We start from the raw sequence: 27,401 nt of genomic DNA, 5'->3' as shown, positions 1-27,401 counted from the left end.
GGGGGAGTGGTAGAGGGAGAAGCAGACTTCCCGCTGAGCAGGGAGCCCCCGATGCGGGGCTCGATCCGAGGACCCTGGGACCATGACCTGAGCCGAAGGCGGACGCTTAACGACTGAGCCACCCAGGCGCCCCTTTCATTGTCATTTAGTTGCAAATATCCTCTGGTTTCCTTTATGATTTACTCTTTCACTGCAGATTATTTAGAAGGATGTTGTTTTAATTATAAATACTTAGAGATTTTTATAGATCTCTTATTCTAATTTAATCCCTCTCTCTTTAGAGATGTATTTTGTGAGATTTCTATCTTTTGAAATTGTTGAGACATTTTATTTTGTAGCTGATAACATCATAAGGTATATCTTGGTGAATGTCCTAAGTGCATTTGAAAGAAATGCATACTATGAAATTGTTGGGTGTCATGTTATATAAATATAAATTTCTTCAATTTGTTTGATCATGTGGTTGAAATCCTCTTTATCCTAACATTTTTTAAAAAAATCTGTGTTCTATAAAATACTGAGAGAGAGGTGCTAACAGTCTCTAACTATGAATATAGACTGATCAATTTCTTTGTTGTTCTGTCAACATTTATTTCATGCATTATTGAAGCTCTGTTGTTACCTATATACACATATACCTGTTGTTAAGGTTGTTGTAAATTCCTAAAGAATCAGGGCTTTTATTTATGAAATATTCCTCTTTTACTCTAGCAACATTCTTCATCTTCATGTCTGCTTTTTCTGATACAGATAGAGCTTTATCACCTACTTTTGCCTGTTGTTTACATGATGTATCTTTTCCTAGTCTTTTACTGTCAATCTGTCTGTATCTTGTGATGAAGGTGAATTTCTTGAGATAATATATACTTCTTTCTTGTATTTTGTCTGGTATGCCTTATAATTGGAGTGTTCAGCTCATTGCATATAATAAATTGTTGGAATTTAAATCTACAATTTTGCTATTTATTACATTTGGTTTTTATTCTTCAGTTCCTCGTTTCTTTCTTTGGGGAGTAATCAGAAAAATTTTTAAGATATATTTATTCATTTGAGAGAGAGAGAGAGAATAAGGGAGAGGGAGAGAGAATCTCAAGCACACTCTACACTGAGTGTGGAGCCGGAGATGGGGTTCGATCTGGCAACCATGAAATCATGACCTGAGCTGAAACCAAGAGTGGACCAACTGCGCCACCCAGGCACCCCTAACCAAAAAATTTTTTTCAATATCCACTTTAATTCCTTCATTCAGGCTCTTTAGTTGTACCTAATATAACTTTTTAAATGTTTACAATATGCAATCTTATCACAGTTTACTTAGTATGCTTTGAATAACATTTTAAAACATTGTAAAAGTAGAATTTCACTTGAGCCCTCATTTTTGTGCTGTTTTTTTATCATATATTTTGATTCTACACACATTAAGACACTGCAATGTAATATTATTATTTTTGCCTTAAACGGTCAGTTGTTGTTTAGAGAAACTAAGTATATTAGTTTGCTAGGGTTGTCGTAACAAAGTACCACGAGCTGAATGGCTTAAACAAAATCAATTTATCGTCTCACAGTTCTGGAGGGCAACAAATCCCAGATCAAGGTGTGAGCAAGGCCGTGCTCCCTGTAGGTGCTCAGGAAATGCTCTGTTGAAGATCTGTCCCTGAGCTGTTAGTTCCTGGACTTGTGGCAACAGAATTCCAATCTTCACAGGGTGTTCCTTTTCTGTCCATACACATGTCTCTGCATTCCCAGTTTCCCCTTTTTGTAAGAACATCAGTCATATTGGAATAGGGTCCCGCCTGATGATCTCATCTTAACGTGATGACATCTGCAAAGACCCTATTTCCAAATAAGGTCAAATTTATAGATACTGGGGTTTAGGATCTCAACATATGAATTTAGGGAGATTCAATTCAACCCATAATACTAAGAGAAGAAAAAAAAGGGTGTATGTGTATGTGTATACATACATAGGTACACATATGCATATATAATTATATGTAATAATATATAATTATTAAAATTATAATATATAATCTATCAGTATATGTATGAAATATCATATATATATCCCCATATATTTATCATTTTACACATTCTTCATTCATTTCCATAGATCAGCTTTCCATCTGGTATCATTTCCCTTTAGCCTGAAGATATTTCTGTGTTATTTTTGGCAGTGCAGGTTTGCTAGTGACAGATTTTCTCAGCTTTCATTTATCTGAAAATCTTTAATCTATTTAAAAGAATTTTTTCTTTTTTTTTTTTTTTTTTTTACTGGACATAGAATTCTCGGTTGAGTGACTTTTTTTTCCTGTCACCATAAAGGTGTCATTTAATTATCTTCTGGCTTCCATCGCTTCGGATCTGAAGTTGGCCATCATTCTTCTTATTATTTCTTATAGCAAGATTTCTCAGGTTAGTGCTTTATATATTGTAAGCCACACAATTCTTTATTGTGGGTGGCTTCCCTAAGCATTGTAGGATGGTTAGCAGCATCTCTGGCCTCTACGGGCTAGTTGCCATTTGCACCCCACAACCACTCCCGGTTGTGAAAATCAAATATGTCTCCAGAAATTGCCAGATTTTTCCAGCAGACAAAATTGTCCCCAGTTAAGAACCATTGCTTTATATGTAATGAGTCTTTTCTCTCTGACTAATGTCAGGATTTTCTCTTTATCCTTGGTTTTCAGCTCTGATATGACCAGGTACCTCTTTTCTTGTTTTTGTTTTTGTTTGTATTTCCTGCATGGTTTTGCTGAGCTTCTTGGACCTAAAAATTAGAAAGTTAGTTTATTAGTGTGTTAAATATTTTTTCCTTGTTTTCAAATATTTTCTCTACTCTCCTCTGGACCTCAGTAAAATGTATGTTAGATTACTTGATATTTTCCTATAGGTCACTAAGGTTGTGTGCATTTATTTTATTTTTTTTTAACTTTTTTGAATTTTGCAATAATTATAGATTCACAGGTTTCAAAGAAATTTACAGGAAGGTCTGTGGACCCTTAATCCAGCCTTGCCTGTGTTTGCAGCTTGCATATAACTATGTTGCAATATCAAAGCTAGAAAATTGATACCGGTGCAATCCACAGAACTTATTCACTAGTTATATATACACTCATTTGTATGTACGTGTGTGTCTGTAGTTCTGTTAAATTTCATCACATGTATAACTTTGTGTACCTACCACTACAACCAATATGCAGAACTGTACCATCAATTAAAATTACAAGTAATTAAAAATACAAGGAGCCTTCATTTTACCTGTTGACAGGCACACCCATCCTTCCCCATTCCAAACCCCTGGCAGCAACTAATCGTACTTGGTCTCTATAATTTTATTATCTAAAGAATTTCATATAAATGTAATCATAGAGTATGCAAACTTTGCCTTTTTTTCCTACCATGATTCTTTTGAGATTCATCCAAGTCATTTTATGTGTCAAGAATCCTTTCCTTGTATTGCTGAGTGGTATTCCATGTTATGAATGTACCACAATTTATTTAACCATTTACCCTTTGAAAGACAATTTCCACTTTGGAAAGTACTAAAGCTTCTATGAACACTTGTGTACAAATTGCTCATAAAAATACACTCTTACTTCTCTGGAATAAAAGCCTAAGAGTGCAACTGATAGGTTGTCTGGTATATGCATGTTTAATATTAAAAGAAAATGTCAAATACAGCCACTCTGGAAAACAGTGTGGAGGTTCCTCAAGAAGTTAAAAAGAGAGCTACCTTAGGACCCAGCAATTGCACTACTGGGTATTTACCTCAAAGATACAGATGTAGTGAAAAAAAGGGGCACATGCACCCCAAAGTTCATAGCAGCAATGTGTGCAATAGCCAAACTGTGGAAGGAGTGGAGATGCCCTTCAACAGATGAATGCATAAAGATGTGGTTCATATATACAATGGAATATTACTCAGCCATCAGAAAGGATGAATACCTACCACTTACATCGACGTGGACGGAACTGGAAGGTATTATGCCAAATGAAATAAATCAATCAGAGAAAGACAATTATCATATGGTTTCACTCATATGTGGAATATAAGAAATGGTACAGTGGATCATAAGGGAAGGGAGAGAAAACTGAATGGGAAGAAATCAGAAAGGGAGACAAACCATGAGACTCTTGACTCTGGGAAACAAGCTGAGAGTGGTGGAAGGGAAAGTGGGGGGTGGGGGGGCAACTAGGGTTTGGGCATTAAGGAGGGCATAGGATGTGAGGAGCACTGGGTGTTATATGCAACTCATGAATTATTGTACACTATATCTGAAATTAATGATGTACTATATGTTGGCTAATGGAATTTAAATTTAAAAAAAAAGAAAATGTCAAGCTATTTTCCAAATTGGCTATATTATTTTATATTCCCACTAGCAGTGTATGAATGGTGTATTTTTTACATCCTTCTCAGCATTTGGCATTATCAATATTTTATTTTAGCCATTCTGATAGGTCTGTAGTGATATCTCATTATGATATTAATGTGCATTTCCAAAATAGCTAATGATATTCATCCATTCATGTGCTTATATTCCAGGCATATTCATCTTTGGTGAAATATTTTTTTCCTGTCTTTTGCCCATTTTATCATTGGGTTGTTTTGTTTTTTAATGCTGAATTCTGAGAGTAATCAATATATTCTAGATACAAGTCCTTTGTTGGTATGTGATTTGCAAATATCTTCTGTAGTCCTAAAAGAGTCTTTCATAGAGCAAAAGTTTTTCACTTTCATGAGGTCAAATTTATCAACTTTTCCTTTTATGGGTAATGCTTTGGGGGTCAAGTGTGAGAATTCTTCACCTGGTTTTAGGTCCCAGACTTTTTTCTATGTTGTTCTTTTTTTTTTTCCTAAAAATGTTATACTTTTATATTTTACATTTAAATCTCTGATCCATTTTGAGTTATTTTTTGTACAGAGTGTGAGCTTTAGGTTAAGACTAATTTTTAAAAATTGCCTATGGATATCTATTCATTTATTTTTAATATTTTTTTTCCTCTGTGTCCTTGAGATTGGGTAATATCCTCTGATCTCCTTTCAAGTTTACCAACCCTTTATTCTTCAGTCTCCAATATTCTGCTAAGGTTATCCAGTGGATTTTCACTTCAGATATTTACTTTTCTACTTAGAAAAGTACTTAGATATTCTATTCTCTACTGATAGTCCTCCATGTGTTTAATCATTGTGTTCCTATTTTCATTTAAGTCCTTGAGTATATTTATAATAGCTATTTTAGGTTATTGTCTGCTTACTTCGGCATCTAAACTAATTGGGGTATGTTTTGATTGCTTGCTTTTCCTCTTGATTATGGATCACACTTTTCTGCTTTTCCACATTTCTAGTAAATTTTATTTATTTTATTTTTTTAAGATTTTATTTGTTTATTTGACCCACAGAGAGAGAGAGAGAGAGGTCACAAGTAGGCAGAGTGGCAGGCAGAGGGAGAGGGAGAAGCAGGCTCCCCGCTGAGCAGAGAGCCCGATGCGGGACTCGATCCCAGGACCCTGGGATCATGACCTAAGCCAAAGGCAGACACTTAGCTGACTGAGCCACCCAGGTGCCCCTAGTAATTTTTAATTATACACTGGACACTACTGGTATTTGTCATAAGGAATTGTGGGATCTGGTTTATGTTATCTTCCTTCAAAGGTGATGAGTTTGTTCTGGTAGACAGTTAAATTAAGATTATTTTTAAACTGTCAGGATGATTTTACTTTTTGTTAGGGTAGCTGTATCTCCTTTTTGTCCTATGCCTTAGGGCATATCCTTTACTCTAAGTCTTCATCTTTACTCTCAATGTGTAGCCTGTCTATAATTTCAATTCAGTGCTTTGAGATACTCAGTGCATTCTTACCACTCAGACTCAGTTGGCTTTAACATCACTCTGTCCTGCGTGATCATAGATAAAAGAGATAAACAGAGATATAGTTCTCAGCCTCACAGCAAATAGCCCACTCAGTTCCATCACCTGGAGTGTCACCCTCCATATGAGCAACCCAATCCTTAGCCAAAGACCTCCAGAGAATCTCCATGCAGACTTTTACTCCTTGCTTCTCCTATTCCTACCCTGCAGCATACTCCTTTCTGGTACCCTACCATGCAAGTTCTAGATGCCTCTGCAGTCCTGAACTCTGACCTCTGCCTACTCTGACTAATGATAACACAGTGCTCTACTTCGGCTCTCCTTCCCTATGTGCATTCTGGACACTGCCATAAGGCAGGTATCCATGACAAATACTGAGTTTCCTTTATATGCTTCCTGTGTCTCAAAGATCACAGTCCTCTGCTGCCTCAGAACAGCTGTTTTATATATTCTGTTTGGTTTCTTTGTTGTTTAGGGTGAAAGATCATGCCCAGTGACTGTTATCTTGTCATGGCCACATGTAGAAGTTCTAATTCATTATAGTTTTCCACAATAGACAAAATAATTGCAATGAATCTGTTTTCATTTTGGCAGAGTTAAAGGACATCTCATGGTCTTTAACTACAGCCAAATGAAGTACCCCCCCCCCCCAATCTCTTATAAATAGAGTGAACACATCTCCTGGTTTTCTTCACATTGTCCCATACTATTACTAATAGTTGCCCATTTTCCTTTCAAAAATATTCTAGTTTGGCCAACAAATTGGCTACTTTATTTATAAATATTAATAATGTTTACAGCGAGAATCCTGTATAAGCTAACTTTCTTTATTATATAACCATTTTTATTATGTAGTTTACCTTCCCTGAATTTAATGTTGTTATTACTTTCTAGGTTGTTTTTTTTTTTACCACCAATATGTAAGTTTGCATGCCACCTTCCTGTCCACTCACTAGTGCTTTGTAATAAGTTTCAAAGGTGGTCAGAATGTGTTTTGAGAAAAAAGCTTCACAACACAAACCACACTTTTATTAGAATATTTCTTACATAAGCAAAATGTATCCTATTTACTCACAATTGCTTTTTTTTTTTCTTTTTAGAAGCTTTTTTATTATCAAAGGATAGAAGGTTGCTCTTACTCAGCATGGTTGGTTAGGTTAACTCCATGGACCCTGTGTCTAGAGCCCTGGCTTGGTACCAGACTGACAATGGACAGAGGCACTGAAGAATTTTGGGGAAGAGGAGTTAAGACTTTTTCTTCTCAAATCTCTCTTCTCAGTTCCTCTAGCAGTCATTTATATTTAGCTATGTGACCTGGCCTTCTGACAAACACATAGGAACGTGGATATGCTCAAACCCTACAGAAAAGAAAGAAAAAAAATTATGCAGAGAAAAATGTCCTATATTTCCTTATATTTGGAAAAGAATGAATTACTTGAGTCAGGCAGAATTTGAGGGTAAATGTGGTATCTCTCTGGCCATAAATATGATTCCTCTAATTTAAGAGTATCGTGTTCTCTGAACTGCATTTCTGGCCATGTAGTCAATGCCTTTATAGCTTAGTAAACATGATGTAAAGCGGGTACTTTTGTTCATTATTTATTTTCTTTGACTATACACCTAGTTAATGCAAACTGACAACTTGAATAGTCACCTAGTTATTTTTCAATTGCCAAGTTATATATCATATTGAAGATGGTAATAAATGCTGAACTTTCAAATCTTATGCAAATGTGTTATATTTCCTATATCTCCTGTTCAGCAATTTATTATTTTTATGTTTTTATATTGAAAACTATTCATAACCGATTTAATGTCAGGCTGGTACCTGCAATGATATATGGAAAACGCCTTTCATTAACTGGAAGGTTTTCTTTTATGATAGTCCTTATAGAAGATTCAAACTGTCAGAGGCACTTATTTTGAGAGAGTAGCAGCTTGGGTGCTGTAATACGTTCCCTCTGTTTTAAAACATCCCAAAGAATGCTGTCAGCTCGAAGTTTCTATACCTAGTATCCACTAAATCAGATCAGACCATTTTTATATAACGGTTGCAAATGTGTTTTTTTGAATGTTAAATCTGTTTCTATTTTTCAATCAACTTAAAATGTGTAGAAAAAGTGTTCTGATTGTATATTATCCAATTTTCATCAGCTGCCGGAAGGAAATGCTGTGAAAATCTGTGATTTAAAACCCTTAAAACTTCTGCTTGAAATGCATGTTTTGTTAAGAACATTAGCGATGCAAAGTATGTTAAACAGAATTTTGATGTCTTTATTAATAGCATTTAAAAGTTTTAGGATTTCAGATATTCATAGATTTTGTTCTCCTTGATTTACAAGGTCATGTATTTTAGACCTTTGTTTTTCATCTTTTGGAGATAGTTGGAACTGTGAAGAAAACTAGTAAAATAAATAATTCCATTATTAATAATAAGGCTATCCTTTCTAAGATTTAATGGGAAAGACATTTTACATAGGACAGATAAATAACCATAAATACCAGTAACATTTAAAACCCAGTGTATATAAATCACTTGCCTATGAGCTGTGTGAAATACTAAGATCTTGTCTTCCATGAGTTTATAATCTAATTAAAAATAATAATAGACGTGTCAAAAGAAGGATACATACACCTAAGTGTTGTTTGGGTTTGGAGGAGCAAAAAAGCAACTGTCTTCTAAAATGTCAACATAGGGCACCTGGGTGGCTCAGTTGGTTAAGCATCTGCCTTCGACTCAGGTCATGATCCCAGAGCGGTGGGATCGAGTCCCACGTTGAGCTCCCTGCTCAGTCAGCTTCTCCCTCTACCCCTCCCCCCGCTCATGCTTTCTCTCTCTCTCACGTGCTCTCTCTCTATCTCAAATAAATATATAAAAATCTTTAAAAAAATTTAAAAAATATAACATCAACATAAAGGAATGAAAGTAATGCATAATAGTAATTCATGATGAAAATACTCTTGAACAGTAACAAATTTAAATGGAATATAATTTTTATTAAAACCAAGCAACCTACGTGGATATGAAAAAAAAGGTGAAAAAAGTAACTAATTAGAACAGATGCCTTTCTCTTTTATAACTATATTTGGTGTCATACTAACAGAAAAAAAAACAGAAGCACTGAAACTGTGTTAATTAGTACTTTAGTTTTTCATGTTTACTTTTACCTACTTTATCAGTATTTATGTTAATCCTCAGGTAAGAGATTGCCAAAGATTTGTGACTTACCTATCCAGGGACTTATTTTTGCACTAAAGTAAGTCCCAGGTTATGGCAACTCCATAGTGTCATTTGGGTTTTTTTATAACCCTTCACCCTTCTGCCACTGGGGTATTGGATCCGGTCCAAAATAGCATCTCTCTTCCTGGCCTACAGTAAGTGGAGGGGACAAAGCAGGATGTCAGCGCATCCTTTAAGAAGGCTTCAAGGAAGTAAAACACTTTATTTACTTCATGCGGTATATCAGTGGCCCAACACCAGTCATATCAGCACATCTACCGCCAATGCATCTTTTGGGTGGGTGCGGGACTGCCTAGGCCTGAAGTTAGTGCTTGGCTTTTTGTTATGGAGAGCGAGGAGATCACTGAAGCCTAGGGGAAGCGTATCACAGTTTTTGTCATTCCTGCTAAACATTTTTAATGTCCACGGTGCCAGCTGTGGCACTTGTCAGTCGAAATGAGCCTGGGTGACTTTGTCCTCTAGTGAGGGATATCTCTTGTGGGGTTGATTATTCCAGGCACCGGAACTCAGTGCTTGGGTTGGTACCGCCCATGTTAGTTACTCAGTTTTATGCAGATCATGAAAAATGTCCTTGAAAATGACTAAGGAAAATGATAGATGTCCAGAATGTGTAGTTAACCTGTGCAAAAGAGCTTTGGTGTCTTTGAGTGGATGGATAGACAGATAGGTAGGCGTATAGGTAACAGATTGTATAGTTAGGTTATTAGAAAGAAAGAGGAAAGGAGATGAGAGGGCAATGGGGGAAAAAGGAAGAAAACTAAGGAATTGGAGGGAATGCTTAGCAGTCTATAAAGGATGGTCTAGTCTAATCAAAATGTACATCTCTGTATTGACCTACTCTGCTGATCATTTATTTTCCCAGTGGGACACGTCACTCTGCTCTGGCATGCTTTTTTGTTTGTGATCCTTACTACTATTTGTAGATGAGCCCGTATTTCCACATTTGTAAATGCTGAGCGTGTACCTCAAACATAGCCCTGAGGAAGCTTTTTTTCCTAATATTTTATCACATGTTAAGTTCCTTATTTACTTCGTAACAAGGAGATCACTCTCTCTTCTGAGTGCTTTTCTGTGGATCTGCTTCTATATCACCCTCTGTGTTGCTTCTGTCACCCTGGTGGAAGGGTGGTGCTGGAGTCTCCTCCCCCGCCTTTTTTTTTTTTTTAAGATTTATTTGTTATAGAGAGAGAGAGAGAAGGAGAGAGCATGAGTGGGGGAGGGGCAGAGGGAGAGAGAGAGAATCTCCAGCAGACTCCCCACTGAGCCCGATGTGGGGCTTGATCTCAGGACCCTGAGATCATGAACTGAGCTGAAATCGAGAGTCAGTCCCTTAACCCACGGAGCCACTCAGGTGCACCTCTCCTCCCTTTTCACAAGAAGAATCAGCTCTCCTCACGTACTCGTGGATGAAAACAGGTCACCTGTGTTGGGCAGCTCCAGGATCCTCGGTGGGTTATCCCATTAAACATCTCTCCGCCATGGGAGAGCAGGACTGTTACCATTTAACTATTATATACACAGAAATAGATGGGCCAGGCTACAGAAATCAACACTGTCTGCAGACCTACATTCAAAAGAATAATATTCTATGCAATTTGCACAATGAACTACAGTCTTTGTACATCAGAGGGGGAAAAAAAGTTCTCTGCAGAATTTTCAGTGAAAGAGATTACCTCCAACCACATTAAAATGTTTTCAATGACCCTCTTAGCTGGTTTTGAGGAATGTAAATTCCCCATTTCTCTCAGCAATATGTACCGTCTAGTAGAAATTAGGGAGAATTGAGAGAATGTCGAACAGCCATGAAGGGGAACTTAGAAACAAAGAGCCAAGCTAACTTAGAAAATAAAGAGCCAAGTGAAGGCACTGCTCGTAATCTATTCTCATGGGAATGCATTTAATATCTGCGGTACCATTTAAATTTGTGAAGACATTATTTTTAAATTCTCGTTTACAGCAGTAACAATAGATAATGGGATAAGTTTTGCTTTTTCTTTAAAATATCCTATACTCATCTGATTCATTTTGCGTTAGAGATCACTATGTGGAAACCCCAGATGTGATTCTTGTGATGCTTAGCAGACGCTCCTTAGTCTTATTCCCTCTTATAAAATTAGTAGACACTCTTGTGGTGCATAGTTGATTGCACATTCCGAAGTGATCTGTCAAATATCGGTTCCTGCGAGCATGCCTCCGTGCACATTCTGAAGAAAAAAAATAGGTGAATTTTTTTTTTTTACTTGTTCAGCTTGGATTTTAAAAATAAAATAAGTGAACTTTTTTAGTGTGTCTAAGTTAATTTCTCAAAATTCAAGTCTTGCATAGTCAATGGGGATGGGATAAATATTATGGGATTTTCATTTGCATTGCCCTTCCTGTTCTCTGAAATAATTTATTATAATTTTCATGAGACTTCATAATATTATTCATTCACTTCATAATTGAAACGTTGTTAAACGCTGCCTCATGTTGATTCCTGACCTATACCAGCCAAAGGCACCTTCCTCCACTCCTTCTCTCCTTTCCAACTAAAGAAGTTAGCAAGTTTGATAGCCAATGATAAACTACATAGATGATTCTGGTCTTATTTCTTTATGAAATGGACTTGAAATTCCGAGCTTCTTAGAAAGTTATGGCAGGTTAACTGATTGAAAATGATTTCAAATGTTAGGCAAATATTAATAATCATTACTGGAAAAAAATGTTTAAAGATAACAAAAGATATTGGGGGATTAAAATGTGATTATAATTTCATCAATAACAATTAGTTTATCATCCTGACTGGCATAAAAGATGATGTAGAAATAAATAGTGGCAATTTATTGTATTCATGTTTACTACCCAACTTTTAGCAAGATAGCAGAAGGAAAAGTAATTTTTTTTTTTTTTAAGGTCATAGAATGTCAGGCAAATTGTCAACAACAAGGAGAGTGCCTGGTACTGAGTAGGTGCTGGAAAAAAAATTACTTAGTGAGATCTATCTCCTAGACTTTGAAAGCAGATGAGGAAAAAAAAATATGTCCCTTGCTTCAGTAAAAAGTTTATATAGACTCACAAAGGCGTTCCAGTTAGCCTGACAAGCCCTTTGTCTCTTGATGAAGTTTGGTAAAATCTACAAAACACTGAGCACAGCTCCTCCTCTGGCCAACTTCCAGCATCAACCCAAATGGGTTTGATAAAGACTACCGTCAGATCAAGTCTTCTGTTTCTGAAACATAAGTCATGTTTTGTTTATTTAATTTTGTCATTCTGTTATTTTACCCTAGGTAATTTGGGTATGTGATGAGATTAACTCATTTAAATAGTATATGATACAACAACCTTGAACTAGAAGCTCCAATTCTAGGAGAAATCCCAGATGTGAACATCTTCCTCCCTACTCTCCCTATTTAATCATAATTGGCTCTACTTCTGCTCCACATGCCCAGGAGGATTTATTCCTTGCCCACGTGTTTAGAAGGGTAGCACAGTGTAGGATACTGTTTGGGGACATGAAGTTTATCAAAATCTTCATAGAGGCAGATGCAATAAATCGATCAGTGATGTTACATCTTACTAGTTTTCTGAACCTGACGCCAGTAAGGGGAAGGAAACTCAGTAGAAGTAATTAACAGAGAGAAGTTAAAGAAAACGAGAATTTAAAGAGAATAAGTTTAAATGTATTAGTCCAGAGGCGCCTGGGTGGCTCAGTCGGTTGAGTGTCTGACTCTTGATTTCAGCTCAGGTCTTGATCTCAGGGTCGTGAGTTCAAGCCTCACAGCATGTAGCCTACTTAATAATAATAATAATTAATAATTAATAATAAAAATATATTAGTCCAGAAGGCAGATAAGAGGGTCATGAATAAATATATTATGCCAGGGAAAAATGATAACTGAAGCCAGAAAGAGGAGAGTAGTATTTATTGACCACATATTATTTATGAAACATTATTCTAGGCCCTGACATGTATTCACTTGGTCTTAATTTCTGACCCCCTTAGCTTATTTTGCTTTACTTTTATTAGCATTCATAGCACATATTAAAAGTGGGACAAGTCAATGAAATATAACTGGGTCTAGGTGTGTTTCCTGTGCCTTGTAGAACCGTGCCCCAGACAGTGCGGAAAAACTTAACTCTCAGATATTAACCCTTGAGCGGCCTGTGTTTTCTGACTTCAGCAGCCAAATGAAGTGATTGCAGGAATTCTAACATATAACCGAAATGATTCATACATTCATCTTCTTGCCAGGCCTCTAGACCATGAATTTTGCCTAATTTTTAGTTGCAGGCTTTGATGACATTCTTCCCAATTAGAATTACCTTTTAAATTATTCCGCGTCCGTGTAACTTCTATGGTTTTGTACACTTTTGATGGAGGGGAAAATATGCATACAGTTCAGAAAGTCAAAAATTGCTGGGTGAAAAGACTCTAGTGTAATGTTGAGTTAATTCTGGAAGTTCAAGGTTTTACTTGAAAGAACATATGTTTTCAAGGACTTCTGCAGTCCCCCTGTTTGCCTGCAGAGTCAGGCGGTAGTACCCTGACTCTCCAGGCTCTGACTTCATTATGAGGAAAACCCTTTGTAGAGGGCATCTGCTCAATTCTAATAATAAATTTTAAGGGAGGTACAGAATCAAAATGAGAAGCAAATGGATTAATTATTCCTCTACGTGGGGCCTGGGAATTCATTCATTACCTTTGTTCCTCATCACTTTGTGTACTCTTGGGTTTCTGCGGAAAAGAAATGTGAAATGAGAAATGAAAGGGGTGAGTCTACTTCTTGGTGTTGGAATTTCAATTTAAGCATTCCAGAATAGAGAAATATCCCTATTGGCACCTGTGTACGGTCTGGCACTAAGGTCCTCCTCTCAGGATTGGAGTTTGAAGATGCGTGAAAGATGGTTCCCGTTCTCAGGTACACCATAGCCCAGCTGTGGGACGAAAAGGGTGAGGGGCAAAAGACCCGGATTGCAATCCTGACCTTGCCGGTGGTGACAATGATAGCACCTTGGACACTTAATGTCAAAGACCTCACTTGTAAGATGAGAGGATTAGAACCAATTATTTCTGTTTTCCTCTCATTCTAAAATTTTGAATTCCTGTATCATTATAGACTTCTGTTTTAGAAAGGACTTCAGTCATAAGTTAACAGTTTGTTAACTTAGGTTAACCTAGTTAACCTAAGTTAACCTAGTCCAATGCTTTCTCCCAAATTGGTCCAATAGGTTAGTAAAAGTTGAAAATGGGACTTGCAGCTTGAAGTCATGAGTATTAAGGTAATTACTTAAAATATCAGATTGAATCAGCCCTTAAAAGTTATGATTAAGAGAAGCAGGGTGTGGAATGATTGCAAAACAACCACCAAAGTGAAAATTAGCAGTGATCTACCTCACACATTGTTAACCAATAATGTTTAAACTATGATATGAAGTTTAAAAAAAAATGCACATCCCTGGAGATTTTGTCCCTATTCAGAGTTATGGCTTGGTTTTTTGTTTGTTTGTTTGTTTCATTTGTATGCATAAGCAGTTGTGCTTATCAGATATTTTTGTTTAATAACAGCTCTAGTTCATCTAACATTTCCAATAATGGGTAAAAAGGCTGTTTTTCTAACCAAATTGTGAGCTTTCTGAGGGCAGCGCTGAGGAAACGGGACACAGAAGGTTGGACTAAGTATGTGCATATGTGCGTGCGCACATATGCATGTGTGTGTGTTCCGTTGAGTTGAGTTGAAGAGAGGTACACCAATTCATCCAAATCATCCATTTAGGCATGCTCTGCAAATTTAATGAGCATACTCATAATATTAGGTCCTATGCCACTGATCAAGCTGCATTATTTTTTACAACCCGCCTCATTTCACAAAGAATTTGAGACAATAATCAGTTTTTTGAAAACCTGCGGTGAAATAAACTATAATTGGGGATAGAAGATTAGTACCAGGGACGAGGAGAATATAAATATGCCAATCATAAGATGAGTCTAGTTGCTGAGCATCCTATTTCGTTTGAGCTTTCTGGTAGCCAGAGGAAATAAATGGAAGCATGTTCAGTTGTAAGTTCTCATTAATGGATAGGCGGAAGCATACTGGCCCCTCAGGGGAAATAACGCATTTTGATAAACACAGTAAATAGTTGTGTTCTGCAGACAAAATCCTGTGGAACTATCTCATTATTTACACTTAATTTTAGATGAATTGATTACCTCTTTATGGCACACTGATCATTTTATTTACCAATTGGGCATCATACAGAACCTTGCTTCCCAGGTAACCAAGTAGTTATTTGGCTAACCCAATTAGTTCAAGGCTGCTTGTCTTGAAAATAGGAATAATAAGATTAACTGACTGTAATTTATAAGAATTCCCCTTTCTTTTAAAAAATTAATTTTTTTATTGTGGTAAAATATATACAGTATCAGACTTCCCATTTTAACCATTTTAAGTGTACAATACATTGGCATCAAGTACATTCACAATGTCGTATAACCATCACCACTATTTCCAGAACTTTTTTTTTTACCATCCCAAACAGAAACTCCGCACCCATTAAACAATAACTTCCCAATCCCCCTCTCTCCAGCCAGTGGTAACCTATGTTCAACTTCCTGTCTCGATAAATTTCCCTCTTCCATATACCTCATGTAAGAGGAATCATGCAATATTTTGCTTTCCTGTCTACCTTATTACACTTACCACAATTTTTTAAAGGTTCATTCATATTGCAGTACATATCAGAGTTTCATTTCTTTTTATGGCTGAGTAATATTCCATTGTATCCTTTCTTTCTAAAATATATAAGTTTACCTTTTCAGTCTTAAGGTTTTTCCCTGTTTTTTTTTTTTTTTGAGTTGTCAAAATGCTAGCAAAAGATTCTAAAATGGCATTGCCAATCTCTTAAGTACCCCACATTATAAATCATTGTTTCAATTATTTTTGTTTACCCCAAGATTTTACTTTGATATTATTTCCTTATGTATTATAATTTGACTTTAAAAGAAAACACTTTTTATCTACTCACAACACTTCTGACACTAAATGTGTGGGTTTTCCACAGCAAACAATTCTCCGATCCTCTATAGACACCAGCTGGGTATCTTACAGTGTAATTCATTTCTGACACTACCTACCTAGAGTAGGTGCAGACCCCACCGGTTAAGCTTTCAGTCCTATAAGGCTCTCCCCCAGCTTGACATGCCAATAGCAATTAGTGCGTCCCCAGGTTACCCACACCCTGTCCAACTTGCTACGAATCAGTGTTTCCCATGACCCTCTCCTCAGATTTGACAATTTGCTATAACAGCTCACAGGGCTCAGGAAAACACTTTACTTACTTTACTGGTTTATCATAAAGGATATTATAAAGGATCCAGATGAGCAGCCAGCTGAAGAGGTATATGGGGTGAGACCCAGAAGTGACCCTAGTGCAGGAATGTCCGTCCTTGTGGAGTGTGGGGTGCACCACCCTCCCAGTACAGAAATGCGTTCTCCAACCCTGGAAGCTCCCTGAACCCCACTGTTTAGGACTTTTATGGACGTTTCATTTTGCAGGCATGATCGATGACATCATTGGCAGTTGGTGATTAACTCAGTCCCCAGTCCCTCCCCTCTCTCCAGAGGTCAAGGTTGGGGGTTAAAAGTGCCAATCCCCTAATCATATGGTCTGTTCCAACCAGCTTCCATCCTGAAGCTACCTAGAGGCTCTCAGCAACCAGTCACCTCATTAACATCAACTGAGATATGGTTGAAATGGGCTTATTATAAATCACGAAAGATGCTCTTCTCATCCCTGTCGCTCCAGAAATTACAAGAGTGTTAGGAGCTCTGTGCCAGGAACCAGGGACAAAAATCAAATATATATTTCTTATATCACAGTATCACAGACTTAGAACTTGCATTGTAAGCAAGTCTTCCTCTGGCTTCTGTGGACAAAATTTAAAATTCTATTTTTGTTTGTTTATTTTTGAAAAATCCCAAACTTCCTAGATCTTGGTATCTAATGTGTTTCACGTGACATATTCCTGAGAACTCCTAATTGATCAATACAATTATCAAATATTTTCATGTTGCCCTTTGTGGAATTCATAAGCATTGCAAGTTTGTATTTTGTTTCCCCTTGATCTGAACAGCTACTTCCCTCCTCAGAATATCCATGAGCTCTGGATATTGAAATCTTCTGTTAATTCCTACAGTCTCAGAAGAAACTCTACAAAGTATAAAGAGTATGGAGGTTCAAGACTTTTAAACCATGATTAGAATTTAAGCAACATGACCATTTCTTGTGCATGAAAATAAATCAGTCCTGTATGCCTCCATTTTACTTGATTGAAGTACAAACAATGCATAGAGACCAAGGCTTATATCACATAGCAGTGTCTTAAATCAAGTTGAAACTATGAAATGCATATTGAATGCTAATTCAAAAATTCAATATTTCAAAAATTACTGTTTATAAGATATTTTTATTAGGTATACTCACTTTATAATCTGCTAACAATAATAGGATATATATTTTCACTGAACCCTTAGAGATAAAATATTTGAAGAACTTAATGAAATTAAGCTTGTTATTTTTCTAAATATGGATTTGAAACTGTAGTCATTTATATGTATTTTTGAGTCACATCTTCTTTTCTATGAACACTTCAATAACTAGAACAACCTGCTAGCGAAATTTCTTGCAACATTTGCTCATAGAACTTTTGCTTCATTATGTTTTGCTAATAATTTTGGAAGTAGCTAGATATTAAATTAAATACAAATGTATCCTAATTTTGAAGCAAACATTTGAAAGAAATGTTAGTCCAGTACATGTAAATGCATTAATTAAATGAATTTTAATCATTTAAATTCTTAGAGATTTTTTTTTTTTGAAGTCTTAGATTTTTGGATTTTGGGGAAGATTCCTTAATTTATAGTGTTAATAACATATATGTAATCTATCTAATATATGTGATACAAATCAAGTACATTATGGACATGTACTTAATATGAATAGTCAGCTCTCCATTACCATTGTTAAGGACAATATCTTAAATAACTTTTCCTTTTTTTTTCTAATTTTCTTCTAATTTCACATGCCTTCATTTCATATTCAAATCCAAACCTCAAAGTAATAAAAAAATGGTTTAAAAATCTCACATTGTTAACCAGTTTAGGTTTGCTATTATACCTTACTAATAAACTTTTGGTTAATTATCAGTTTTAATTCAGTTTAATTCCATTTTAATTCAGTGATATTTCTAAGTTGGGTAATTAATATCTGACATTATTCTTAATGCCTGACACCTGCTTGAATGTCCTTTACTATGAGGAAAGTTTTCCATTGAGCCAATGTAAATAAAATCTGGAAGGTAGAGAAAATAGCTACCTTGAAGAAATTTGGCACTTAAGAACCCAGCAAATACTTTAAATACTTTCCTGTTTTATTTCATGAGTTTCTACACACTACACCTGAAAAGTTTTGCTTCCTGCTTGCCTTATTTACCCTAAGTGCCAGTCCAATAGACTCAATTATAGTGGACACTATGAAAATAGACTATTCTGGATGCCAGACTTGAAGCTTCAATTCTGCTTGGATCTACCCAATTTAAGTAGCTATTGTTACATATATTTAAATGGCTTTTTTTTAAAAAGGGACATTTTTCAGCTAGAAAAAGAACTTCAAATATACAGGATGGGTTAATAGCTAATTGTGGTTTCCTGGGTTGTTAACATAAGCATAATGATATACGCAACAAAATACATTGTTTCTAATGACTATTTCTAATTCCGCTTCATTAGGAAATTTGTGATCCCCTTTAATCTAGAAGGCTACAGGTCTATCCTAGTTCTTACAGGTTCTCATTTTTCATTTTACTTGTCGTCATTGTCCTCCTTGTTCAATGCCTTTCTCTCCAATCTGTACTGGAACGGACGCTTCCTTGAGTCATGCCTTAAATAATGCCTGCAACTGCTTCAAGTATTTCTAAAGACATCTGCCTTCCTTCAGTATAATTCACTAAAAAAATCCCAAGTCTGCTGTGCACACTTCTGATCAGCTTCTGAGCCCCCACAACGCACTTGATGGTTTATACCCCTTGGTTTTTGAAGATAAGATGCAGCTTCAAAATTGGAAACAACCTAGAATAGGTTACTGTAGGGTACAAAAATCCTGAATTCAAATCACTCTTTCTCTTTTAAGCTATCAAGCATCCTCCATTGATGGGAGGACCTCAGATATTTGGCTTTTAGCTATCTCATGCCTATGACATACACACTGTAGAGGTACATGTGAGAAAGAAAGCAAGCTATTGAAGTCACACAATAATCCTAAACAGTTTCCCAGATCAGGCTCAGCTGTGGTTTGTCCTTTCCCAACCCTGCTGAGAGAGCCCAGGTTAAAAGGACAAATTCAAATCAAATCAAATTCACCAACTTTACATGATACCCATTTGGGGCATTTGTTGGCACACAGTCAATGCTATTTAATCATGGTGGTAGTGATGGTAGAGAAGAGATGTGAACAATGAATTGAATAGGTATAGGTACAGTGATGTTCCTCTTGACTGTGTTTTAAACAACAAAGATCTATAAGGCTATAATCTTTGGAACTATGCTTCCCACTGAAGTATTTTCTCGTTGCATTTTGGAAGAGGGCTGAAATCCTTAACTTCCTTTACGGCTAATGGAATCTACGTATATAAATGTTAAAGTTATGCCCCAGTATAAAAGTAATTTGCTTTTATTTTTCTTCTTGATTATTTTAATTAATTGGGATTTTCCATATAAACCAAAAATCTGAACTCCACTAGCTCTTAATGAATGATACAGGAAAATATAATTTCTCTGTGAACGTTAGGTTGATTGGAAAATGTCATCCTCTGACCTACTCAGCCTTGCTAATCAAGGGAAGTCTTCAGAGGAACTCATAGTTAGATTAAACAGGCTACAATCCATCCGCTACCCCCTTTATTTGTTTAAATTACAGTTTTTGTCAGATATCAGGTTTAGTGTATCTGAGGAAAGCCACGCCAACGTGGTTGAGAGCGTATATGCCGTGTCTCGGGTAATTGGATAGTACGCTGAGTTTCACCTTAAGCTGTTTTGAATTAATGCAAGACAGCCGCTGGCTTTAGGTGGTTTAATTATCAGAATTGTCACATTTTAGTTATCAGCCCAACGGGTGCATGCTGGGGTTGATTGTGAACATGTGGTACTACCTGATACAGGTTACCTGATGGCCAGATATGGGTCACTTTGGGAACAGACTTAATTTAAAGGAGCACTCTCCTGATTTCGAAATCTTTGTGGATAGGAATCAGATTTTCAAAGAAAAAGAAAGACTACTTAAATACAAAGCTGTTCAGTGGGAAGAAGGAAAAGACATCAGTTGTAATCTCGGTCTCTTATATACAGGATTTATGTTGAAATTAAGAGGTATCTAAATGTCAGTATTCACTGTGGGGTTTTTTTTAATTTTTGCATTTAAGACTACTAAATTCAAGCCATTTATTCTAATGTGTTAAACTAATCCATGCCCCACTCTATTAATAGAAAAAATCAGTTCTTATCAGAAGTCCCTGTTATAAACCAGGTAGAAAATAGGCCTGCCTTTATTCTTAGTTAAGGGAACCTAAGCCATTTATCTGAAAAATCTTCAGTGTCTGAAGAGTTGGTACAGTTTTCAGTTCTACGAGTTTAACTGCACTTTTACTGAAATTCTGTGGTGGGAATGTTTGATTGTAGAGCATAGGATCCCAATGACCACCACGGTGCTCTAAATTCTGTTGTTTTCCTGGATGCTATTGCTTTCCTGAAGCCTCAGTGAAAATAATGGAACTAATTCTTCTGAATCACCGCACTCTTATCCCAATTCAGTTCTAACAGTATTGACTACAATCTAAGCATTTTTGCTTCACTCAACACGGCTCTTAAAGGGCTTTCCCGTTTGAAGGCATACTCTCTGTGGGTGGTCAATACCCTTATGAAATTGTCAGACTTGAAAGTAAGATGGATTGTTACTGGAACATTAAATAGGACAGAGAGCAGATGAAATTTAAATACAAAGTTGCAGCTGTTCATAAGCTCAAAAACTTAAATTAGTTCAACTAAGCTGCTAAATTCCGGTAAGAAACAGAAATGAGTTGGTTACTCATGCCCTAATAGGAGGAAAATGAATCCAAAATATAAATTGAAACCTTGCCATTTTAAGAAACTAACATTTGTGCTAACTGATCCCTCCCGAATCAGCCCCTTTAATCTAATTTTTACAACCCCCGTAGAATAAAGAACCTTAAATCCAGATGGCCTCTGAGCCTTTGCACAAGTCAATCCTCTCCTTCTTAGCAACATCCTCCTTGCCTTCCCTTAGATCTTCTAATAGCTTTCTTATTTTCTCTTTATTTCCTTCTTTGCTTCTCTTTCTACTAGATCTCTTTTATAAAATTCCCAGAGTTTCCATTTCTGCTCCCTACTTTATTAGTTAGTTTGTTTGTTTGTTTTGGTCCCTATCCAGTTTCTTAGATTGCTAATCCACTCTTACACTCTTACACTCTTAATGGCGACCTAGGTGCTCATTATTAAACTTGCAGTTCCTGCTCAAACCTTCTTATTTCCAGTTGTTCACAGAACATGTCCAACCAGGTGGCCGTGTTTGTGAAGTCAAGCTCGAGGGTTTGCCGTAATCAAGAATGCAGCCCCCATCTAACCTGCTGTTCCTATCCGTGGCTCCCACGTTACCTGCTTCCCTGAGCTGCATGATTTCAAGTCCCCTGGATCGGATCTCCCTCACCCCAAGCCTGGTTAGCCACTAAGTCCTAGAGTGCGACCTCCATAAAGTTCTGAGTTTGTTTCTTCCTTCCTGCTTTTCTAATTTGGATGATCATCATCTCATTTCTCCTTCTCACTAGTTTACTACCTCGTTTCTGGTTGTTACCACTTTGCTTCTTGCCGGCTATCCAGGTTAGCACGGGAGTCTATTTGCAGAGAGAGCAAATGTAAAACCCCCAGTCCAGCATTAGGGGCCTGCCTGAACTGACCCCATTCTACCTTTTCAATCTTACTGTGTTCAACCTAGAGCTTCTTGCCTCTGTACAATGCTCATACACGGCTTAGCGCTGTAGCATGCTCGCATTGACCTTTGATTCTGTTCCTCTCTTCCCCCCTCGACTAATAACAGTCCTGAACATTTTTAACACCCACACCATTTGCCTTCCCCACAAACGTTGCCTGAACTAACACCAGCCCACGGTGATTTTTTTCGTCTTCTGAATTGTCTCAGAATGACACATACAGGCTGAAACTCTATAAATTTTATAAGTTGCTTCCAAATTGTTTTCTAAGTCATCGTGAATATATGAATTTCCTCTCAAACAAGATTTAGCATTCCTAAAGAGGAGAAACTGTGAATAGTACCATTTTAAAGGTGTGAATTCTACCATTGAATTTAAAAATAACTATTCCTAGTTTCTGGGATGTTTCCCCAATTCAGTTATTTCTAATCCCTGTGTGAGTATCAGAGGAACTAGGTCTTTAATGGCATAATCAGATCCCATGTCAAATAAATGACATTAAGAGTGTTATTAATATAATTCCGTATTCCCAGAGATGTTCTGGAAGGTTTATATGTACCCTCATTTATTATAAATACATTGAAGCATGCTTAAATTAAAAAGACTGACTAAAAATGAATTTCAAATGACAAAAAAAAAAAGGTGTTCTGTAAATGGAAGAATTAATGTCTACATTCTCATGTAACTCTAAGCAAATATATAGAACTGTGGTCTTGCTCATTAAACTACACTCTGAACTCATTTTGTGTTTTTCTGCCCATAAAAGTTGCACACCTGTAGAGCAGACTTGACCATTATCCCACCATAATGTAGCTAGTGAATTATAGACATCTAGGATGTATTTGGGAAAATGTGAGGGCAGAACTTACTAACTTTTCCATTCCTCTTCAGACCCGTCAGGTATTTTGTGGGTTCCAAATTGCAGATCAGCAGATGCAAAGATTTTTGCCTCCTCAATTTTGTTTATATAAAATTCATTGACATTTATATTTGTGATTTTATGAAACTGCTAATCTCAGATGAAGTGTTCTTGAGAACACAAAAGGAAAATTCTTTTGTTAATATTTGGGCCTGTTTTTACATTCCATTTGCATTAGGCTTGATAAATGCTTAATCAGAATAAGAAAGCACAATTGTAGGTTCAGATGTTTCAGCAACACAAGATGGTCTAACCCTCCTGGTGTGTCATTAAAACTTTTGAAATAATTTATAAGTTTTCCACACGCTTTTAAAATATGTGTTGTAGAGTACTACACATGGAGCAAAGCATTTTTATTGCTTATAAAAATACCAATAAACAAGCATCAGACATAACATGTTACGTTTTATAAGTAGGAGGAAAAAAAAGCAGGCTCATTAATCCTGTATATATCTTGCAGAAGTTTAAAAAAAAGTGTTGTAACAGATCAGAAAGATAGTTTTTAAACTGGAAAACCTACAAAGAAAATGCCACTGACTATAATTTCTAATGTTTTTGGCCAATGAGCTGAACTTAATTAATTAATTGGATATGTGGCAATGGTATTATTACCAAAGTTCCTAGTGACATAGTAAGATCACCCTTTAAGAACATATATGGACTGGTCATCATATTGACAAATATTCCTTTATTTTTTTTTTAAGATTTTATTTATCAGAGAGAGAGAGAGCACAAGCAGGGGGAGCGGCAGAGGCAGAGGGAGAAGCAGACTCCCCACTGAGCAAGGAGCGCAATGCAGGACTCGATCCCAGGACCCTGGGATTATGACCTGAACCGAAGGCAGATGCTTAACCGACTGAGCCACCCAGGCATCCCAAGAAGTATTACTCTATATACCCTAAATATATGAGGGCTGAGGAGACAGACACAAGCATTAGGATAGTTCTAATTCTGTCAAATGTCCATGCCTTGGAGATTCACCTATCATACTCAGACTCCACACAGGGATGGTCTCATTTATAGGCCTGGCATGACCGGCTTCACCGAATAGTTATCCATTATTTGCTGGCAGCCGATAAACCCATCAAAAGGTAACCAATAAGCAAGACCTTATTTGAAGAGTGACATTATCTTACTACTGTCAGGGAACAGGAGCAAAATAGCCCTAGGTCTATCATATTTACGAGAAGGGGTGTCTGGAAATAGAACTTGTTTTTTTAAGGTAAGAATCCTTAATCCAAAGCTGCAGAAGGCGATTTGATGTTTTGTAAATAGTTGCTTTTATCAGAGATCTGGTTAGGGGCTTTGCCAAGTAAACTGTCACCAAGTCAGTGACAGTAAAGAAAGGAAGAAAGAAAGAAAGAAAGAAAGAAAGAAAGAAAGAAAGAAAGAAAGAAAGAAAGAAAGAAAAACACAAAAACAAACAAAAATAAGGAAATTAGAACTTTCTCCAGCTTAAGATGCAATGATATGTCAGAATACACAGATGTCACAGAATAGGTATCTGAGCATCATTTGCATCCAATTACAGGCGTCTCTAGTTGTTACGCATGCATTTTTATGCACACTGTGTACAAACAGGGGCTAATGTTCATAAACATGAAAAAGATTAGAAAATTCATTAATTAGGGTCATTTGTACAATTCCATTGTCAACTTTAATCACTTGTTTCAACTGATGTCTCCTTTAGAAAGTCTGTCTGCTAGTAGTTATTTATTTATTCAGCAAGACTATTGTGTGGGGCCATCTTCTGGCTGATCTAAAATGGGATTTCTAATAATGCGTTCATTTCATTCTAATAAGCAGGAGGTGAGGTTTTAACACATTAACGTAAACTGTTAAATTAATAAGTACTTATTAACTCTGTTAGATTTTATTTCCTGTCAGTAGAAATAATGTGGCTGCATTTTACAAGCATGTGTCAATTGGCTGCTTTGTGTCTTTTAGTGAGAACCTAACCAAAATCAGCATTTTTACAAATTTAAACATTTCAAAAAGGCTTAGGTCGCTCTATAATAAATTTCCTTCTGAATCCCTATTAATTTACCATTAGTATTACTATTATTAATATACTATTTATTAGCTATCCCATTTATAAATACTGACTCACCATACACGGGCACATAACAAAGCCTAAACACCTTCATTTACTACACACTCACTTTTCCAGGCACCCAGTATTTTGTTTCTATGTATGCAACATTCTCCGACTGTATTCTTTGTATATGTCTTCTCTTTCTCTCTCTCTCTGTCTATACCCACCTTAAACTTTCGTTTATTTTACTTAACCATGCCCCCATTAGCAAAAGTCTATTATGTACTCTTGCTTTCTTTGGTTTGCTTAAAGGTAATTGTACTTCATAAGCTTACTCTTTGGCTCTCCCACCCCCACAACCAGTCTTTTTTCTACTATTGTCCATGTTGTGTTTAGAATGCAAGAACTACTTTTAGCGTATACTCTTCAATAGGATGCCCTCCCACCTCCACGTACAGTCAAGATCTGGATCAAGGGAACACTGGGCATTGGGAGAGAGCAAACTTTGAACTCGGGGAGATGGAGTGAGTGATTTGTTAGGAAGGGAATACAGAAATGGTCTTCTCTCTCTCTCTTTTTTCCACTCAATCTAAAATTTAGAGAATTAGTTCAAGACTTTTTTTTCCCCATTTTTATGAAAATGACCTAAGGCAAGTCACTTAATCCCTCTAGACTTCCATTTCATTGCCTATAAAATGAAAGTGTTGAATAAGCTCATCATGATCCCTTTTAAAATTAAAATTCGTGTTTCTGAGATATCATGCAAAGAAGTTTTAAAAGAACTGAAAAGTTTTACTGAAGTAGAGAACAATGTTCTCAAAAACACCCTGCTATTTCTACCAATTAAAATTTAGCTTCTGCTTTTCATATTGGAAAACGGCAGCTCCAGCTTTTTCCCAGATGTATCTCAAAGCCAGATGGGAACATTTAAGTGTGAACATTCTGGAGCCATAGAACACACTAAATACGCACACACGAAGGGTGAAGATTCTTACAAAGGGGGCAGAGATGCTGGGGCTGTTTCTTTAAAAGTGGACAAGTTTATTGGATGGTGGGATGTATTTTATGAAACTGGAGGACCTGGGTTTATGGATTCCAGCTCCCTCTTCTTTGTTGCCACAGTGGCTGGATCAGGTTTTCTGAAGGATTGTTATCTTTAAATAGACACCAGCTCTCCAGGCCCTTTGCTAGCCTTAGCCTGGATGTTACATCTATTCCCCTCCATGCAGCTGGGTCTTGATTAATCCCAAATGGCCCTGCCTGGTGGTAGTAATTTGTGGAGTCACAAGCCTGTTGCAGGATGAGTGCCAACTGGTAAACACCAGTATTAAGAAAACCGAAGGTCCATCTCCATATGGGGGAGCACTCTTCTTGGAATTCCTCCTTCAGAAATGCAAATTCCTGTTCCCTGCCTTGGGCAGCTTTATTATTCCTCACAGGCTAAGAAAGGTCTCTCCTTTTCACCCTAATACCCCCATCCCCTTCTCGAAAAATCCCAATTCTGACATCAGGTTTCACTTAGGCTCATAGTTCCTTCTCTCTTTCAGCTTCCAATTTCAAAGCTGGCTAACTCGATGTTTGTGAGTTCTGTCCCCAAATCCGTAACCCAGAATTTCTGTGTGTGAACTCAACATTTCAAACTAATTATTTTGCCACAAATGTCACATTTAAGTGGAATGGTTCTTCCTGGCATATTCCAATATTCATCCCGTCTTTTATCGATCACTCATGTATTTCAGCTTTGACACAGATGTAAAGACATGCTGAAGAGCACGGAATGTATTATTAGTCGAAAGAAGAGTGCCTCTATCATTCTTCCTGGCTGTGTATCCAGGAACACATTTGCAAGCAACTACAACCAATCAGTCTCTTCTGAGCCAATTTCATAGTAACCAAAGGTGGTAACTTCCACCTTTGAACTAGGCATTCCTATGATGCCAGCTCTGTTAAAATTTAGAAGCACTGTGGTTTTCCCACAGGTCTGCTTGTGCTTCAAGAACAAAATTCATAACTTTGATCAAGGTCTTTGATTCAAAAAGCTTATTATCTACATCTGGAAATATTGGAGGTCACTGGAAATACTGAGCTTTATCCTCTTTCAACTTTAAGTGTTTACAGAATCCCTCTTGGGTGAGGAAAACCTCAGTGCTGTCAATGGTACTGATAGATTTGTGTAAAGAACATATTTAATAACTGTATTTAATAACTATATCGATGGCACCTTCTAATGCTTTCAGCATTATACTGATCATGAAATATACTCAGTCTTTTCCTGCCTTTTCAGCTTTTTTTTCTTAACCTTA

At 36.7% G+C, this 27,401-nt stretch overlaps 1 protein-coding gene across 1 annotated transcript in view; it reads left to right on the top strand.

Moving 5' to 3' along the window:
• Nucleotides 1-27,401, top strand: part of TENM3 (teneurin transmembrane protein 3) — a 1,257,915-nt gene that overhangs the window by 410,135 nt on the left and 820,379 nt on the right. The window lies entirely within an intron of this gene.

This window comes from Zalophus californianus, chromosome 2 (genome assembly GCF_009762305.2).
Source record: "Zalophus californianus isolate mZalCal1 chromosome 2, mZalCal1.pri.v2, whole genome shotgun sequence".
Classification (NCBI taxonomy): domain Eukaryota; kingdom Metazoa; phylum Chordata; class Mammalia; order Carnivora; family Otariidae; genus Zalophus; species Zalophus californianus.
Note: the sequence above shows the minus strand (reverse complement) of the source record. Positions and strands in the feature narration are given on the sequence as shown.